This window comes from Aricia agestis, chromosome 19 (assembly GCF_905147365.1).
Source record: "Aricia agestis chromosome 19, ilAriAges1.1, whole genome shotgun sequence".
In the NCBI taxonomy this organism is placed as follows: domain Eukaryota; kingdom Metazoa; phylum Arthropoda; class Insecta; order Lepidoptera; family Lycaenidae; genus Aricia; species Aricia agestis.
The window spans coordinates 11,150,668-11,170,800 of record NC_056424.1 but is presented as its reverse complement, the minus strand read 5'-3'; the positions used below and the strand labels follow the sequence as shown (position 1 = coordinate 11,170,800).

Sequence of the window (20,133 nt, the reverse complement as noted above, 5' to 3'; positions counted from 1 at the left end):
TTTTCTTGTAAGTATATTGTAATGCTTTGAATAAAGGAATAAGAAAAAGATTGTATATAATAATACTTCTTAACGCGAGCGAAGCCGCGGGCAGAAGCTAGTTCCAAATAAAACGGGCACTGAAATAGACTGGAATGAAATTCAGCGCACTTCAGTACCCGTTTACATTATCCAGTAGTAATCCAGCACTAGACTACACTACTGGTTTGGAATAATGCGAACGGGACATGACATTAAAAGTTTTAAAACTCAAAAATCACAGACAGAATTTATGAAATCAGGCTTACTTTATAATCTAAGCCGCATTCCAGTGTGTCTGACTATTTACGATAAGTATTGCATAATACAGGCTGAATAATTCAGATTACTATTTAGATGCAGTATTTTATGCTAAAGCTTTGTAAACGTACAATAAATATAGAGACCAATAAATTAATAATAAGCTTTTATAATATCCCTACTAATATTTAAAAAAAAGTGTCTGTCTGTCTGTTACTCCTTCACGCCTTAACCGCTGAACCGATTGTACTATAATGTGGAGTTCTACTTTAGAGAGAGAGAGAGTTAGACTTCTTGTCACGAAATAGGACATAGGATACTTTTTGTAGGCTACGGGAGGAGGAATTTAGAATAAAATTCTAGATGTACGAGTAAAGTCACGGTATATTAACGGAAGTACACACAGAAAAACTAAAAAAGACTAAAAAAATATCCGCCGACAATTCTCTTTATATACAACGAAAAAACAGTTGAAAATCGAGGCGTCGCTTCGCCTTAGACAAAAACATAACTTCCTTTTCCTGAGAAACATAGACATTAACCTTTTTTTTTACATTTCTAAAATGTGGCAAGGTGCAGTACGGTGGCGGTCGCGTCGCCAACACTTTTTATCCCGGAAAATGTAGCGGCGTTGTGGACTGTTTGGGACGTAGAAAAATGTTAAACTCTCGTGAATAGTGAATACATGTGATCAGGTTCAAAATTATGGGGTAGTAGAGGAAGCAATAGCCTTTCTTTAGCTACCGCTCGGCGGATATGTATGCCTGCTCCTGCTTTTCGCTCTCAATTTTGCCGCCTCTCCTAGTATGAAAAAGTTCAACTAAATCCGTCCCAGAGTGGAACCGGCTGGGTGATTCAGTGTTATCAACAACAACACAACAAACGAAATGGGAACAATATTTGCTATCAAACATTTCTTAAACACGACAGCAACAACAGATTTTACTACTACATTCGCCCTTTGCATTACTGTCAAAATAAACAAGGTTTTAACTAAGCGATAATTATAATACTTAAGGATGTTTATACATTCCTCATATAGAGTTTACTGTGAAAGTAGCAGTACTAAAGCCCGTCACAGACTTAGCTATAATATAATATATTAATATTTTTATAGCTAGGCATATTACTATATATTTTCTATGCGTGACCGCACACTCAGCTATAATATATATTTTTCTGGTAGCTACTATAATATATATTATAGTACGGTATATTAATATATATTATAGCTAAGTCTGTGACGGGCTTTAAAGAGCAAATTTTAAGAAAAGAACAAGGGCCCCAGCGCGAGCATTATGAATTTGCTCAAAGTTTATTACGTTCGTTTCGAAAAAACTTTGTTTTATTAATCTCTGTATAATGCCGTTGTTATTTGTGTGTTAAAATAAACCAGCTAATAAACACGTAAATACTTCCGATATGCATCAACAAAAAGGTAACAGCCACGAGTCATTAGCTCCACGCCTACATCAAGCGATGACGTTTCCTCAGTTTTTCATCACTTACCATCATGTAACTGTGAGCTCATTGAGATAACACGACATTCAGTAGATTGAAATCTGAGCCTGTAGTCGAATTGCATTCGTGATTCGTCTTCGACAGGGCATAACTTGACCAAAGTTCAAGTGCATATAAAGTTACCTACGTTATTTAGTCGAAAAATTTCAGGTTAATGTAAGTAACACTCTTATATCTAGCTATCAGCTATTCTCAAAGTGTGCTCCACGGTGCCCTCCCCAAAGGCCTTGCAGAGGCTCCAGGACCTTAGTTTATAGAAATATCATTAGATACCTGCAGCATGGATAATATAAATTCAAAGACAAAACATTATTACTTGGAGGTCCATCAAAAATATTACTTCTTAAAAAAGGGTTCCGCCAACGAAAAAGTTTCAGAACCGCTGATAAATTCTAGAGTCGATTGAGGTGCGAATAGCAATTACGCTGCATTCCAAACGTATTGTCACATTCAATATGAGAGGCAACATTCGATTGGTCTAAACATCTAATCTTTCTTTTTATGAACATTTAATTATGACTAAATTGATTTACAAACTTTAGACAAAATCCTATTTCAATATAAAGTTATTTTAACAATTTAACATAATCGTTAATATAATTATTGAGCATGAAATTGGCGAGAGTACATCCTTGGCGAGGAGCGGCGGAGAAAGTACATTCCGGCAGTAGTGAAACGCGAGAAGTAGGCCCTTGCCGATTCTCAGGTGTGTGTATCCGCCATTATGAAGTTTTGTAAACTCTCTGTGTACAGGCTGTAATAGAAGAAAGTGATAATACTATTATAGAAAAGTGGCCGTAGCCAAAGTCCCTTTCGTTAAAAACAATGACGAAATTCCTTATCAAAATGTATGGGATTTGACATTAGTCTTCGCAAGCGAAATGTCATTTAGCGATGACTTATATCAAATCGCATACATTTTGATAACGAATTTCGTCATCGTTTTTAACGAAAGATACTTTGTCTAGGGCAGCAGGGATGGCATACGAATGGCGCACGTGCCACCAGTGGCAAGTGTCATATAATTTGGAGCACGCACGGTCACAAAACTAGTAGCTAAATAATTATTATACTAAAAACGAAAATCTGCATAGTGAGCACCAAATTAGGTAAATTGTAAATACGCACCGAATCACAAAAATATTGAATGGCACGTTTATGACTTCTTCAGAAAAGGGCACGTTGATACTTGATACGAAATGGTTCGCCACCCTGCTATATGGCGTGAATGTGTCCCTTAATATAGAGTTCACTGTGAAAGCAGCAGCGCTGAAATAGCAATTATTTATTTCTATTTCTATGATGAATGCCTCAACATTATGAATTTGTTCATACAAAAATAAAAAAGTAACTCTTTCAACGTGACTATACGCATAATACATATAATATACATTATAAACCCTATAATATTATTACTTTCTTTTGTTACACACTGTATAGTGTAATATTATTTAAACTCAGGTCGAGCTTGACTAATGTGTCGACCAGATGAAAGAAATATTTTTATACATAAAATGAGTATAGATAATATCTATTGCTCAATCTACTACGAATAATAAAAACTAAGGAAAGGTAACTATGTCAAAAATTTTGTCCGCGAGTCCCGAATACATGCATACTTTATATTCGGTGCACAATTTTGTGTTTTCATACAAGTGACTATTATTTTCAACGGCTTTATTTCACTTTGAATGTTAGTTTTTTGTAGCTATTGTCATATTTTAGTGTGCGAAAAAGAACCAAATTCAAAACGGTAGAAGTATAGGAGTTACGTTTCCTTAGTTTTTATTATTCGTTGTCAATCTACAATATACAGGCTGTAACAAAAATAAGTGTTAATACTTTAGGGTCTGTACGTGTTCCTTGTAGAGAGTTCACTGTGAAAGTAGCAGCGCTTAAAGACCAATTTTTTTTTTTCACTTTTGTATGGGGAAACTTGTGACGCTCGGGCCGTTGCCCATACAAAAGTGAAAATTTTTTTTCGTTTTTCAGCGCTGCTACTTTCACAGTGAACTCTTTACAAGGAACATGTACACACCCTAAAGTATTATCACTTATTTTTGTTACACACTGTATAATTACAACTATTCAACTTTACACACGTTAAATAACATAAATTCCATTGGAACCGTACAGTAGCGATAAATGGCCTATGTTTTTTATTGCTCAAGTAGTCTAAGCAGTACTTCCTCTTTATTATTAGTATGTAGTTTATCCTCATTTCTCGATATTGAATTCCTTTAGCAATGATCACTGACCACTAAGTGTGTCAGTTTTACCGATCTGCGAGTCATCTTTACAAATTGTTCCACTAAACTATATTGGATGGTCAAAATTGTATAATATATTATACAATTGTCAATTATGTTCACGCACGGGCGGGCCTTACGTCACAGTGTGCAGCTAGCCGTGGGAGTACTGTTTCAACAGATACTGTGATCTCGTTAGAGTACTGTCCACGATAAAAGTCTTACCATCTCGTTACAGTACAGTCACCCACAAAGGTATTTCTTACCCAATCTCGATTGAGTACAGTTGCCGATAAAAGTCTTACCATCTCGTTAGAGTGTAGAGTCACTCATAAGAGTCCTACCATCTTCTTATAGTACAATAACTCATATAAAAGTTTTTTTTTTATGAAATAAGGGGGCAAACGAGCAAACGGGTCACCTGATGGAAAATCAACTTTCGTCGCCCATGGACACTCGCAGCATCAGAAGAGCTGCAGATGCGTTGCCGGCCTTCTAAGGGGTAATAGGGGAGGGTCGGGAAGGGAATAGGGGAGGGCAGGGAAGGGAATTGGGCCTCCGGTAAACTCACTTACTCGGCGAAACACAGCGGAAGCGCTGTTTCACGCCGGTTTTCTGTGAGGACGTGGTATCTCTCCGGTCGAGCCGGCCCATTCGTGCCGAAGCATGGCTCTCCCACGCCAAAAATAATAGTATTTTTTACCTGAACTTGATTGAGTACAGTTGGCAATAAAAGTCTAAAAAGTCTTCTTGAAGTACAGTCGTTGATAAACTCTTACCATCTAGTTAAAGTACTCTTGTCGGCAAAAGTACTTCATGCCTTATCTCGATGGATTACCGTCCTTGATAAAGGAATTAATATGAATGTTGTAACTGCAGTTATTTATTATTATAATATGCAAGACATACTTTTATTTGAAATTTGTGTATGTTTGTCCGTACTATACTGAAACTGCTAAATCCTGTCTGTGTATGTCCTGTCCTGTATGTTCTGTCCTGTGTATATCCAGATTCCAAGATTAATATTTAAAATAAAAAGAATTCTCTAACGTTTCAGAAGCCTCTTTAATGCCAAGATACATACATGGACGAAATATAAACATTTTTTTCTCAAATTGTACAAAATTTAAACAAGATATTTTGAACGATCATTATCATTTTACAAAAGTCGTCGCACCAACAACTTTCTCTACAATTCGAGACGACCTTAAGGGTTTTTTTGTTATTAACTTCTACGATAAGAAGAGTAAGATCTGACCCGAGGTTAACAAGCTCATTATTTTGTGAAGACGAATGGAAGAGCGATGATTTTGGCAGTCTTTATAATATGTATGTATATAGTCACGTAGCGGCTAAACTACTATTTTATTATTACTAGCTAAAAGCCGAGCTTTGTGAGTTTTTCTGCATGGTAATAATCTTTAAGGCAGTTTTTTTTTATATTTTAATAGTAACCAAATCTTGACTGACCAATGATAACACATCTACATATAAATAAAAATTACTGTGTTAAAGCACTAATCAATAAGCGTGATAGTTTTTCCGTAGTGTACCACAAACGTGCTTACGTTATAGGATTGTGGCGGTACCCACAATTCGCCTAACATTCCTGCATCGCGCTATCGAAGTTTCGGAGAACGGCAAGATATATACAACGTCTGAATTGACGATAGTGGGCTTCGGCCTGACCGAGCATGCTATCTCGCTCGGTCGAAATATCTTCCTTTTCGGCCGCCACTAACAACGTTAAAGGATAATATAGTAGAGCTCGCTTCGCTCATCCTGATTAACTTCATTTATCAACTGCATATTTTTTCTTTAATTATGAAAATCTAAAAAAAACTATAATATTTTTAATACACAAGACGAAAGATTGTAAAGTAAACATTTTAAGCAAAATTATTCAAAGATTAATTATAGATTTATTGACAGTCCTGTATTTTATTATGATTGTCCAACTAACGTAATTTTTACAACATTATATATACTAAAGGATTTTTTATCTGTTTAACTAGTACGAGTATTGTGTTGATATAATATATATTATATATATTCATAATAATAGTGCACGTTCTATCTGCTGTCTTAATCCTATCTCTCTCCGTAGGGCTGCTGGAAGAGATTTCTATTAGAAATAAGCAGATCCTTTGTGTCGTTTTACTGTGTATATTGTCTTATTGTAATTGTTTCTTGTGCACAATAAATTGTTAAATAAAATAAAGGATCTAAAAGTAACCACAAAAAACTAAACATCTGTTGAACAGTTGTTTTGAGACCATTTTGTACTGAGTTTTTCTCTAATCAACTGTTCAACAGGTGTTTAAATCTTTTTCTAAGTAGTTTTTATGTCCTCTTTAAGTAACGTCTGAGTAACAACTTGATTAAAATCAAATCATTATCAAAATCAGGCCTTTTAGTTCATGAGTAAGAGGACACATACTAACACGTAAACTCAGCTGTGAGAACAAACGTAGCCTATATCCATTGATGGTATAGATAGACGTGAAAGTGCTAGCTTAGAGCTTAAACAGAGCTATAGATGTCGAAAGTCGTTGATGCACTTTGCAATCGATTGCACAGTTTAAAGCACTAAACATATTACGACCAAATATACGAAGAGAGCTTTAATGACGATGCGACTATGACAAAAATATGTTACTAAATTTTAACGTTATTATGACTTATGATAGGTCAGATTTTATTTGTACGGAAAAAGATTTAAACGCGCACGAAGCAAGTTCTTTTTTATGAAATAAGGGGGCAAATGAGCAAACGGGTCACCTGATGGAAAAGCAACTTCCGTCGCCCATGGACACTCGCAGCATCAGAAGAGCTACAGGTGCGTTGCCGGCCTTTTAAGAGAGAATAGGGTAATAGGGGAGGGTAAGGAAGGGAAGGGAAGGGCATAGGGGAGGGTAAGGAAGGGAATAGAGTAGGGGATTGGGCCTCCGGCAAACTTACTCACTCGGCGAAACACAGCGCAAGCGCTGTTTCACGCCGGTTTTCTGTGAGAACGTGGTATTTCTCCCATCGAGCCGGCCCATTCGTGCCGAAGTATGGCTCTCTTACGTTTTAAACATAAAGTTACAATAAAAAAAATAACTAAATGAAATTATCCTTCGTTAATAGTGTAGGTCAGGCGTCCTACCCGTTTATAAGAGTAAAGAAAAACAGAGTTCTCTTTTATACTCTTATCTACTTAGAAATTAAAGTACTATTACAATATCTTATCATTGAATCAAATTATTCACTTCACTTTCATTTAATCAAGATTTTGCCATAATCTCCATACAATATACATTTTCAATCCTTCAATTAATTTGGCCAAATAAAATTTGTGGAAGATATAAAAAAGTTAATCCCACCACAAAACCTGATCACATTTGTTGTACACTTTACGGAAAAACTATCACGCCTCTTGATTTGTGCTAACATAGTAATTTTTATTTATATGTCTGTCAGTCCGTCTTGGTGTGACGACGCGAGCCCTCACAAAGCTCGGCTTTTACGAAGTAAATTCCTAATATACAAGATCTCTTAGTAACTAGTATTATCAACAAACATAGCCCCACCCCTTCACGATATTGCATGAATGGATCTCTTCCGTGTTGCGCAACTCTTTGTTATCCGAGCGACACCTGATGGAAAGTGATCTGCCGATATGTGGGGCACTTTTTTGAGACAATTGACTTGTCATTATAAAATAATTTAGATAATAAGAGTGGATGTTAAGGATCTTAATCGTGTTTGCATTGAATAGGCTACTAAATTATTGAAAATATTCGCAGCATTTGTCGTCGACCCGACAAACGCTGTTTTGCCATAAAAACGTATCTTATGCATATAGGTACATAATACATAATCTTCCTTATAAATAACGATGATTTTAAATTTTGTTAGTCTCGCTAAAACTCGAGAACGGCTAAACATTTTTCGATAATTTTAGTCTTGAAATATACGTGGAACTTGGAAGTCCAGGGAAGGTTTATATTAGAAGAAATATGATACTAAGGTCACTTACACACACACATTATTATATACTAGCTATTTGACCGAGCTTTGCTCGGTATTCGATGAAAATGACATTTTCTAAAAATGATTACTAGCTAGATCGATTTATCGCCCCCGAAACCCCCTATATGCTAAATTTCATGAAAATCGTTGGAGCCGATTCCGAGATTATTATATCGTGCACGGTTGTCATCTTTACATACTTTTCCTGTCCTCTCAGATAAAATAACTTTGGACTAAAGAGCTGATGATGATGAACTAATAGCATTAGAAAGCGTGTTGTATCATAGCTCATTACGCGCCTATCATATCAGACGGATAGACGGACAATACGTTTTGTTCGAGAAAACACAATCATAATATCTAACGGTCATACCAACCTATATTTTATTTGTATTGGTACTCTATTGAATGAATTTTAGATATAGCTAATATTATACTTAAAGAAATTTATATTATAAACTAGATGATGCCCGCAACTCCGTTGCGCCAAAATTCGTATATCGCGCGGGAACCTTTTTTTTTTTTAAATAAGGGTGCAAACGAGCAAACGGGTCACCTGATGGAAAGCAACTTCCGTCGCCCATGGACACTCGCAGCATCAGAAGTGCTGCAGGTGCGTTGCCGGCCTTTTAAGAGGGAATAGGACAATAGGGGAGGGTAGCGAAGGGAATAGGGTAGGGGATTGGGCCTCCGGTAAACTCACTCACTCGGCGAAACACAGCGCGAGCGCTGTTTCACGCCGGTTTTCTGTGAGAACGTGGTATTTCTCCGGTCGAGCCGGCCCATTCGTGCCGAAGCATGGCTCTCCCACGTATAACCCACCTTTTTGGGATGAAAAGTCTTCTATGTCCTTTCCCGGGACTCAAAAGTATCTTTATACCAAATTTCAGCAAAGACAGACAGTCAGAAAGACAGATTCGTTATTTTCACTCGCGATCGCGGTGGCTTGCACTTGAAACGTATATGCGAAATACGTTCCGTTCGAAAAAAAGGGAACGTGTACGTCAGTTAATGTATTTTCTACTGATTACATGCATATTTTGGATTTCCAGATTCGGAAATCTAATACAAAAACCTGTGTATGCGGCTAGCCTAAGGGCTCCATTCCACCGCGGCGCACGGAGAGGCTACGCACGTGCGTCAAGCTTCGCTTTGTAAGAAAATATATGTGACTGTTTCCACTGCAACCCACGGACACGCTACGCACGAATTGAGTCACGTAGCTTGCTCGAGTATGATGCACATTGCACACGTAGCTCAACGCTGGCCACGCTACGCATGCTATAGATCAGTTAACTAAAGCTGGCTCGTTCACAGTGCTCACATTTATGCAATTTCACTATACAGTATGTTTAAAAATATAATATGTTTGCATCATGATAAAATTTATCGTATAATATGCGTACGATAATAATATGCTATCGTACATCGTACGTAAGCACAAAATTATCGTATGTGTACGATAACTATCGTACGGTTCCGAACCCTGGCCGCGCGCCGATCACACGTTACCGACTTGTAACATCACGCTATATTTATAAACAGTAGTATAAGAAAAACAATAACGGTCCCCTTCACGCTCATAAGATAGACCGCGCGCGAGAGAGATGGACAGACTTTTTATGATGCGTATGTAGTACGACATCACGCCACGCGCTTATTCACAGACACTTTACAAGCGCAATGTTTAAATGTGTTGATCGTGCCAGCTCTTGTTAACTGACCTGTATGCACGGGATACACGGAAGCGTGTACATAGACAGTGGAAACGTTGACCCACGTAGTCAAAGAAATAAATCCGTGCACGTCCACGCGTGCGCGTGGCCGTGCACAGCGTGCGCCGCGGTGGGATGGCGCCTTAAAGGTCAGCAGTGAGAGACTTCTCTGCATATTCAAAAGAGCAATTCGGAGCTCAACAACGCGGCAAATATGTCAATCCAATGTATTATGATATTTTATTATGTATATCTTCCTCTGTAATAAACAGAGCTCAGTTTTTAAAATTATTCACAACTACATTACCGCGTCACGTAGCAATGTGTAATGCAGCATTATTGCTGGTTCCCGTGGGATTAAATGGTATTCCGGTGTCACGGCCACGCGCAATGTTATCAGGTAGTAAGAGGCACTATTTCAAGGTTTAAAAATTTAACCATGCGACCAATAATGTAGTTTAATTCAAGGAACTGTTCCGGTTTTATGAATTAATTATTATTTAATTGTATGAGTACGAACGTTGACGCGGCCTTGAGTGTTAATTGTAATAAAATTGTCTTTAAAATTGTATTAGAAAATATTTTATTAATAATAATTTTATAAAAGTCAAAACATTTTGATTTGAATCTCAAGAAAAATCAAGGAGGCTATAAGGCTATAATGCAATTAAATGAAAAATATGCTGTTACATATCATATCAATTTGGAAAAGTTTAAAATTCTGTTCGAAATAAACAGTACCAGTTGTGTCGTCTTTTTTTATTGTCATATTTGCATGTAAATAATATGTATGTGCAACTTACTTTTAGATTAAAATGAATTAGATCCCTATACCCCATAGAAACAACACATAAATCTTCTCTACTTTTAAAACAATAAAGCCAAACACTACAAAAATCAGATAAACAACATAAATTATTATAATATTTGCTTTTTGACTCTTAACTACTTTTTTGCTACAAGCAGGGCCTGTAGACAAGTGGCAAAGCGCTAAAGTTAACGCTACAAAATGTATGCGATTTGACATAAGTCATCGCTTCGCTAGCGAATACTAATGTCAAATCCATACATTTTGTAGCGCTAGCGTTAGCGTTAGCGTTAGCGTTTTGCCACTTGTCTACGGGGGCTGGTCCTACTATGATAGGCGTTTGTCATTTTACATGTACCAAAATTCTTCATTCAAAACTTATTTTCAGTACAAACCAATCTACGAGAAAGAATTGATTACCGATATCAAATTATAAAAAATTAGAAAGTCCGTCGGTTTGACCTCTCGCGCGAGAAAGTGGTTGTTAGTTGAAATATTTTGATAAATACAACCTTGGCTGAAGACTTTGACAGGCGAAAGTTGTATAATCCTGAGGACTATTGTGTGTTTAATGCAAAAAGTTAATATACCTAGCGGAATAGAGCAACAATCTCGAGCTGTCAAACGAAACCAAAATTGGTTTTCATCTGTGTGAAAAATATGTGTACGTATAGACTTACACAAGCATGATTGAACATGAATTCTATGAGATTAAATTGTCAACGTGCGGCACGTGCCGACTGGACGTCAAAAAAGATTGCTGCTGTCATGTATCACACGTCTCTTTTTACCACGCAGTGTTACTGATAGTGACATCTCTCTTGCTCAGGCCTTTGTTTCTCTATTCCGCTACGTATATTAACTTCATGGTTTAATGTATAATTTGTATAAATATCTGCGTAGAGATGAAGTAACGTAAACTAGATGACGCCTGCAACTCCCTTGTGACAGAATTCGTTTATCGCGCGAGAACTACAGATTTTTTGGGATAAAAAGTGTTCGATATCCTTTCCCGAGACTCAAAGTATCTCCACACAAAATTTCAGCAAAATCGGTTCAGCGGTTTGGGCGTGAAGAGGTAACAGATAGACAGATACACTATACATTTATAATATTAATATGGTTTTCTTGTTCAAATAGAACACGATTTCAAAAACTCCACAACTGGGTTAGAGTATGTAGGTTATTATTAATATAATTAATTCAAAATATTTACAACACAGGAAATGCAAATGAAGTAATGAAAACGACTTGGCCCACAAAACTCTAGATTAAAATAAATATTTTACATAATATACTCGTTACCTGGTCTTAGTTAATTTTAAACTTCGATTAGGTTTAACCACAGATTACAAAATATTTGTTTAACTGTTGCTTAGTTATTTAATAACACATATTTCCAAATTGTCTTAATTGTTATTAATTAATACAAAAAGTATCCGATGTGGTAATCTGAAGAGACTAAAATGTGATGAAAAAATCGGTAGTTTTTACGTAAGGACAAAATATGTATACACTCACAAACCTTCATAATATTAGCGTTGTAACAATTTAATGGTAGATTTTTCTTTTTGTTTTTTCATCAAAAAATTGAATAGGTAAAGTTTAAGAAAGTATAGTTAATACATACTCATACTACTCATAATTCTTTTCATAAAAACAAATTCAAATTATTTATTTAACACACATAATAATAGACAATAATGTTTACGTCACGTTTTATCCCATTCTAAGTTAAACTTGTGTTATTAAAGTTAATGTAAATTTAAAGTGTTATTAATTACTACATCTAGCATTAGAAAAGTAGCATTGATCTAGAACTTTCAACCGAAATTACGAAACTCACGATGTTGATTGACTGATCACGATCAAATTTGATCGGCGGTTTACGTAACCGGCGCTCCTCGGGATCACGATTCGAAAGTAGGGAGAGATGACCCCTAGATGGGCTTGATTTTGTGTCGTCATTACTTGGTAATGTTTAACAGGGCGCGGCTTCATAGTTTATTGTTTATTTTTAAACATTAGGTAGTAGTGCGCAACCTCTGAGTCGTTGGACTTCGTGCGTGTAAGAGGGAATTCTGCCTTAACAAAATGTATGCCTTATGTACCTCCCAAATACCAAAGGTCTGGGCACAATTTTATAAAAATTGGTCAAGTAGTTACGGTTTATATTCAACGGGCTTTTGCCCGCGGCTTCGCTCGCGTTAAGAAGTATTATTATATACAAACTTTTATCCCCTATTGTAACCCCTTGGGGCCTTGGGGCTAGAATTTATGAAAATCCTTTCTTAGCGGATGCGTACGTCATAACATCTACCTGCATGCAAAATTTCAGTCAGTCACCTTTGAGTTTTATATATATAAATTAAAGGAGTACGGACCTAGAGCATTTAACTTATTGTTTAACATTATTAAGTTGCTTATAATTATTGTCAGTTTAATGTATTAATGTAAATGAAGTAGAAAATCTAGTTATTCACAAACAGAAAAACACCTTTTAGTTTCTAATATGACAATGAAAGTTTGATTGTGTTTTCACATATATCCATCATATCGTTAACTGTCGTTTAGAGAAAGCACATTACTATGCCAGTGTCACATCTCTGACCTACTGAGGGGCAGGTTTGACCGCACCGCGCGTTTACGATGCAGGATGGCGAAGTAGGCTCTTAGTCTAGGTTTATGGGCAAAAAGTTAATCTAGTTTAAGAAAGGGATATTTAATTTGTAATTAAAAAATAAAGTATGATAATTTTTAGTAATAATAGAAATAGTAACAAAGATAATCAGGTACATACGGGCTTGAAATTTTGAAATGTTAGAAAATATTATTTATCTGACTTTGGGTACTTTTCCGTACCTTATATTTAGGAATATTTTATATCAATTTGCTTACGAGTATTAACAAATAGTTATATTGGCTTCTTGTTAAAATTATTTACTACCTAATTACAGTTGGTCAATGATCAACTTTAATTGCTAGTTAATTAATATTACGCTAGTCACGAATGTGTAAATTGTTTAACGTTAACGTTAATGTTTATATTTGGTAACAAATATATTAAATTGGTTCCTAGGTATGTTAGGGGCCTTTTTTATTGGATTTCAAGAGACGTTTTCATATTTGACGAGATGTAGTTGTCTCTGAATGTAGAGGTGCCTCTTCACAATGGCCCATGCTGGCCCACTATAAGCCATGGCCATTTCTGTACATGGGGTAATAGTGTATGATGGCGGACGATGGCCAGGCTTGGCACACAATAGTGTGGCCTGCAGTGGGCCATCGTGGGCCATTGTGTACTGGCTACTTAATAATAATTGTACCACGCCAACCAACTCCGTTCCATTAAAATCGGTTCAGCGGTTAATGCGTGAAAAGTTAAAAACAGGTGGAGAGATAGACAAACAGACCTACAAACAAACATACTGATAGACAGACAGACTTTCGCATATTTTAAAGTATTAGTACACTTATAGGTAAGTATTTAGTATGGATCAAATCTAATACAAAATTTTTCTTTGTAGGTAAGTCGTCCGCTGTCACTTACACCACACCTCAAGTACGTGTCCGGCCAGGACTGTCCATATTTGTCCGTGAAATGGTCACCCTACTGTCCCACATTTTAATAATGTGTGGTTCATTGCAAATAAAGAATAAAGTCGCATAGCTGATATTGCGAGTGAGTAAGTGAGTTTTTTTCTGTTTTATCAATAAATATTTGCTAGCTTAGTAGGAACGTAAGATTTGTATGTAGTAATATATTAGTAGTAATATATTTTTATACTGTAAAAACTTTGCAATAATGATTCTCTGCAAGCTTAATGCAAAAAGACCCCAGTGTACCCCAGACACGGATAAACGAATAGCTCTAATATGCTAAGTGCTCACATACGGTTTTACTCGATCGAGCAATCACGTCGAGCAAAACCCGCGGCTTGGGCTTTTGTCCACATATTCAGCATTACTCTATCGAGTAAGCTCGCCGTTCAGTATTCACCGAACTGTTCGAGCCAAAAGATGTCTGTTCAAAGTTACATCCACACGCTTGAGTTAAACTCGACGGCTCGCGTCGAGTAAGTTCGAAGGAAACATCGAGCCGGCTCGATGCGAGCCTTCGAGCTATGAGTTTGCCGTCCACACTGTGGTTTTTGCTCGATTTGGAGTAAAACTATCGAGTAAAACCGTATGTGAGTACTTAGCAATATAAAGGATTAAGAAATGTAACATAGAATTTATGTCTAATGTCTATGTTTTACATTTAATGTATAAAAGGTAACAACCTTTTTGTATCGCGGTGTTTGGCTACAACCTAACCGACTTCCAAAAAAAGAGGAGGAGCATTCTATATTATGCAGCTTAAAATATTTTTATTAATTTTATTTTTTATATTCTATGATAGCGCCGCTGTTTGTGGACAGATTTGTTGTTTCTTCAAACCCGGACTAATATGGCAAAACAACATTTGCCGGGTCAGCTAGTTTACTATAGGGCACACCTACATACACTATGTATGTATGGTCACCCCACATACATACACTATGTATGTATGGTCACCCCACATACGGAATCCGCATCATCTGGAAAGTCAAGTGAATGTTACTAGTTCGCCTTGAAGCGCGTGCTCATTTAGTTACATTTTTGATTATATATTAGTTTACATAGCCGATCAATTTGATCTACAGTCTGTTCAGAGTTTTTAGGACTCTCTATGAGGTCTTTAAGGGTAAGTTTACACCGAATGCATGTAATATCTTCGCGATGTGGTGGTGCAAAAATGGGCTAATAAATTCGCATGTCAAGTCTACTACAACTTTTTGTTAGAAGGGGTCTGGGAAAAAAAATGTCCGATTTTCATTTTTTTTCACCTGGTAATACATACTGGGAGTATATTGCCGTCTCTTAAGTCTGCCAAATACGTACAGGGCAAAAACATACTAAGTCATTGAGATAATTTGTTTTTGAAATATGGGAAGTGGGTAATAACAACCTTAGTCCAAGAAATTCAAGAAAAAACAACTTATTTAAAATACAATTTGAAAAGGACTGATATACATAATATTATGTATCTTTTATCACAAGAATCACAACAACGTGCGCGTTTTAGTCATAAAGTGTAGTCTTCATGTCTTCATGGGCGTACCCAGGTTCTGGGCCAGGGGGGGGGGCAAATTACCCAGGTTCTCGGCCAGGGGTGGGGGCAAATTACCCAGGTTCTGGGACAGGGGGGGGGGGAAATCAGATTTTTTATAAGCTAGGTGTTTATAAAGAATAAAAAATTCATAATTTTTTGTTGTAAAAATATTGTATTGCAAACAAATGGCAAATCCCCCCTGAGCCTCTCGGTACGCCCATGGTATTCTTTGTCCAATACGATAGGAAAGTGTTTTGAAAGACTAGGCCAAAACTTTTTATAACTATAATATGTTATGTATGTATACAAATTCTACAAAAGAGATTAAAAAGGATGTGGGCGAAAAGACGACTTTTAAAATTGTTTTTACCATAATGTCTGCATATAATATAAAGTAAGTATAGATGTTTAATATTACTATCCATTCACTTTACGTCCTTATACAGTCAGATAAGGACGTAAAAAGAATGGATTTAAGAGCTCATGATAGAGGCCCAGGGCATCAGTACAGAATATCAGCAACCTTGCTATATTCAAATACAGAACAAGTAACAGTTGAAGATTTCACTTTCATAAGTCGTGACCTGCCCAATGACGACTCGTCAGGTTACTCACCGACCTATGGAGCTGACAGCAGCTCAAACCACTAAACATATTGCGGTAATATTTGATTACGAATGAAATTTTCGAAATCTATAAAGCAGTCTTTCCCAAAGTGGGCGATAACGCCCCTAGTGGGCGCTGAACGTCTAAAGGGGGGCGCTGTGGGATCCAGAAAAAAATGGGGGCTTTGTGCAGAGGCTTGGGGGGTGATTTATTTTAAATTAAAACAATGGGGGTGCTAAATCATAATTTTTTCTCAAAGTGGGCAGTAGACAAAATAAGTTTGGAAATCCCATATATAACGGACAGCTGCTAGCTTGCCCGGCAAATCGCCGATTAAAAATTTCAGCATAATCAGTCCAGCCGTTTCAGAAGAATTCGGCAAAAAACGCGTAGATAGATGAGTAGGGTCAGCCCTACTCATCTATCTACGCTGAGCAACTAGTATTAAATACGAATGTTAGTGGAATACCAAAAAAAATGTATACTAATAAAATTTGTGTATACTTAACGTAACGTAACTGTACCTACGTTTTTCTATGTTCTTGCCCACCAGGACTCAAAATGTCACCATTCCACAGATCTACAGAACAGTAGAAACGGGACAGAATCGACATACTGACAGATTTTATCGACAAAACGGCGGATTTTCATTGTCTAACTGTCACCTTGTCTATTCTTCCGTAGAAAGAAACCTTTTCTATGGTGACCATGCTACGCATGCAGATGATTACAGCACCGTGTGGAATAGGAAACAGACATATACCCACCTATGATAATATGGATTCGTTTCACAAGGAAGGGGATTTGATATGTTCCGAAGTTTTGCGTGTCCAACGCATAGTTTATTGCGATTAAGTAATCTAGTTCTCGCCGTTTAGTGTGTAACACAAATCGACAACACGAAAGCAAATGCAGATTCACCAATTAGTGGATTATACATTTTAATAAGTAGTTTGTTTGAACGTCGAACTGGGAGTAATAATGATCGAGGCCTTACCTACGCCAAAACTGTATTTTTAAAATGGTCTTTTAAAACGAGTAAGTGATTTTAATAAGGGTAAAATAGACTACAGGACAACAGTCCACCTGAACGAGCGGTTTGGCTGTACCGCGAGATGACAAACAAATGTATGTAAATGACAGTACGTATACAATCAAATACAAATACATATATACAATCCAGCTTTAGGCCTGTACATTATTAAGCAAATAGTTGTTAAAAATTAAGACGGCGACATGAAAAAGACTATTTTAAAATCTTCTAATACAATATAGTTCGTATATTACATCTTTTCCTTATTAAAACGATCTTTAACTGTGAACTAAAGGCTACTTATTTAAATGTTAGTTCGATATGAAAGGTTAATGTTGCAACGGTGAGCGGTCAACGTGTAATGCAGTTATGTAACTCCTCACTACCTCTGAGAGCATACAACAATCTCTCAACATAGAGACTTGTTTTATAGTTGTGATACTGCATTGTTTTGCTACATTAGGTTTATTCGGACGCTCTATGGTTCAGTGAAGTGAACAGTGAAAAAAAAAAAAAAACACAAAACTTAATAATATAAAGTGTAATTTGTATGAAATTCGTGACTTCAACTATTAATACTATAAATGGAAATGTGTGTATGTCTGTCTGTCTGTTACTTATTCACGCCCAAACCGCTGAATCGATTTTTCTGGAATTTTGTACGGAGATACTTTGTACCCCGGGAGAGGGCATAGGATTTTTATCCCGGAAATCTGTACGGTTCCTGTGCGATAAGTGAATCATCTAGTTATTTATATTGCACTAGAACTTTGGCAATCAAATGGATAAAAAAGAGCAGTTGTATCATCAATTGTAGGCGTTTGGTGTCACCAAGAAAGCGTAGCTGAATATAAACATCGACTTTCAGTGAGGCTATGGTGTCTCTTTCTATGAGTTTTCAGAATAAAATAAGACTAAAAATGTTGGTTTTTTAATCGAGTGTGATAATCATTTTTCTGCCTAAACGTCGCAACTATCAACATAGGTGGTATCATATGCTTAAAATATCAATTGATTTTCTTTTTAAATAAATAGCGCCGGGTTTCTGCGAGCCCATTGCATCTGTTCGAAGACTAATCAAGCCGTATTGAATAAAGCACTAAATACTTATTTCTGTTACATTTCTTTTGCTTCATACATCAATGAAGTATCGATAGAATGTAATTATCTATCATTGTTCGTGAGAAATGCGGGACAGATTCAGTAGGTCGTTTGATGATGAGGAGACGTCAAGCATCATACGTATAGTTCCAAGAAACTCAACATTTTTGAGGGTATAAAAAACAATTTTAAGGTGCCCATACACGGGGCAATCTGTCGTTTCGATCGATCGTCAAGAAAATCGTCCAATCGATCTTTTGAACGTAAAATCGTTTGCGATATTGCTACACACGTACAATTTGTCGTTCGATTTTAACATCGAGGAGATAAATCGTTACGATAATTGTCCCGTACCGGCTACCTTTAGCCTTCGACAAAAAGTGTAAAAATTAAGTTTGATGTGTTTGTGAACGGGTTGAGCGATTTTGATCAAGTTTTTTGTTTGAAAGCTGACATGATCGAAAGTGCTCTTAGACATAATTCATCATCATCGGCCCGCTCGTTGCTACAAAACTTCATTTATGTATTTCGTGGAAAGAAGTAAGCAGTTATGTGATCAGTAATTATATATTTTGTATTCTGAGCCCTGACTCTTGTTAGATTTTTAAATCGGGGGCTGTTTTTAAACTTAATTTAACATTTTTAAGAGTTATTGTTTGTACGTTATTTTTACCCGCATAACAAGTAGGTAAATAAAGTAACACGTTTCGGATTTCTGACACATGTAGGCTACACTTTTTAAAAGCCACAGCCCACAAGAAAACGTACCAGAACTATAGGTTCCACACGCCAAGTAAACCACCACTGTTGCGCACGTTCCCTATAACAGTTTCAATTAATCTTTACTCTTTAGAAACTAATAATATAACTCCTTTTTTTAATAAATAAAATTAATTCCGATAAAAAATGGTCTCACTAAGAATTTTGATAGAGAATTATAAAAACCTGATTAAATTATTTACATTTTTCTGAATAAAATAGCGTCTTGAATATTTATCATTCCTATAATTCTATTTTTTTTTTAATTTTATAAAGATGTATGTCAAATAACATAAATTAAGAATCTCACAATGCATTTTAGGTCGCATATTAATATAAACTAGTATATGTGACATATAGATATATAGAAATTATAAATAACACTTGACATTTAAAATAAATTAATATTTTGCCCCAATTAATAATAGTATTGCGGCATTTTAATAATTTATTTAAAAAAATCACGTGCTAAAAGAAGTTTTTGTGCTAAAAAAAATATATTTTTTTATTACAATTTTAAAGTATGATAAAAACAGTTAAAATTTAAAAACTTTTCATTAAACTAATTTATCAATCTACAATCATATTATTAATGTAAATTTACATTGAAATATCCAATTCTAAAATATTTATTACCTAGGTCCTAGACCATACGAAAAGTTTCTATTATATTTGTATAAAATGTGTTTAATGCTAACGTTAAAAAGTTATCTGAAAACGATGCACTTACCATACTCAGGTTATAGACCTGTCAAATCGTGTTTTTACAAATAAAACGCAGAAAAAATATAATATTTTAAGGAGCAACGACATCCTAAAATTGTCAAGGACTAAGCTCAATAACCCTAAAAGCCTTAAATATGTTTTGAATGTAAATTAGGAATAAAATTATCCTTATAGCGATCAATTTTCTA

General features: G+C 36.0%; 1 long non-coding RNA gene across 1 annotated transcript; it reads right to left on the bottom strand.

The window, feature by feature from the left end:
• Positions 1 to 9,833: 9,833 nt before the first annotated feature.
• LOC121736447 lies at positions 9,834 to 17,308 on the bottom strand. The gene is made up of 3 exons (XR_006037017.1): positions 17,297 to 17,308; positions 16,091 to 16,098; positions 9,834 to 9,920 (listed from the first exon to the last, which is right to left on the bottom strand). It is a non-coding gene; the product is annotated as an uncharacterized LOC121736447 (long non-coding RNA).
• Positions 17,309 to 20,133: the final 2,825 nt, after the last annotated feature.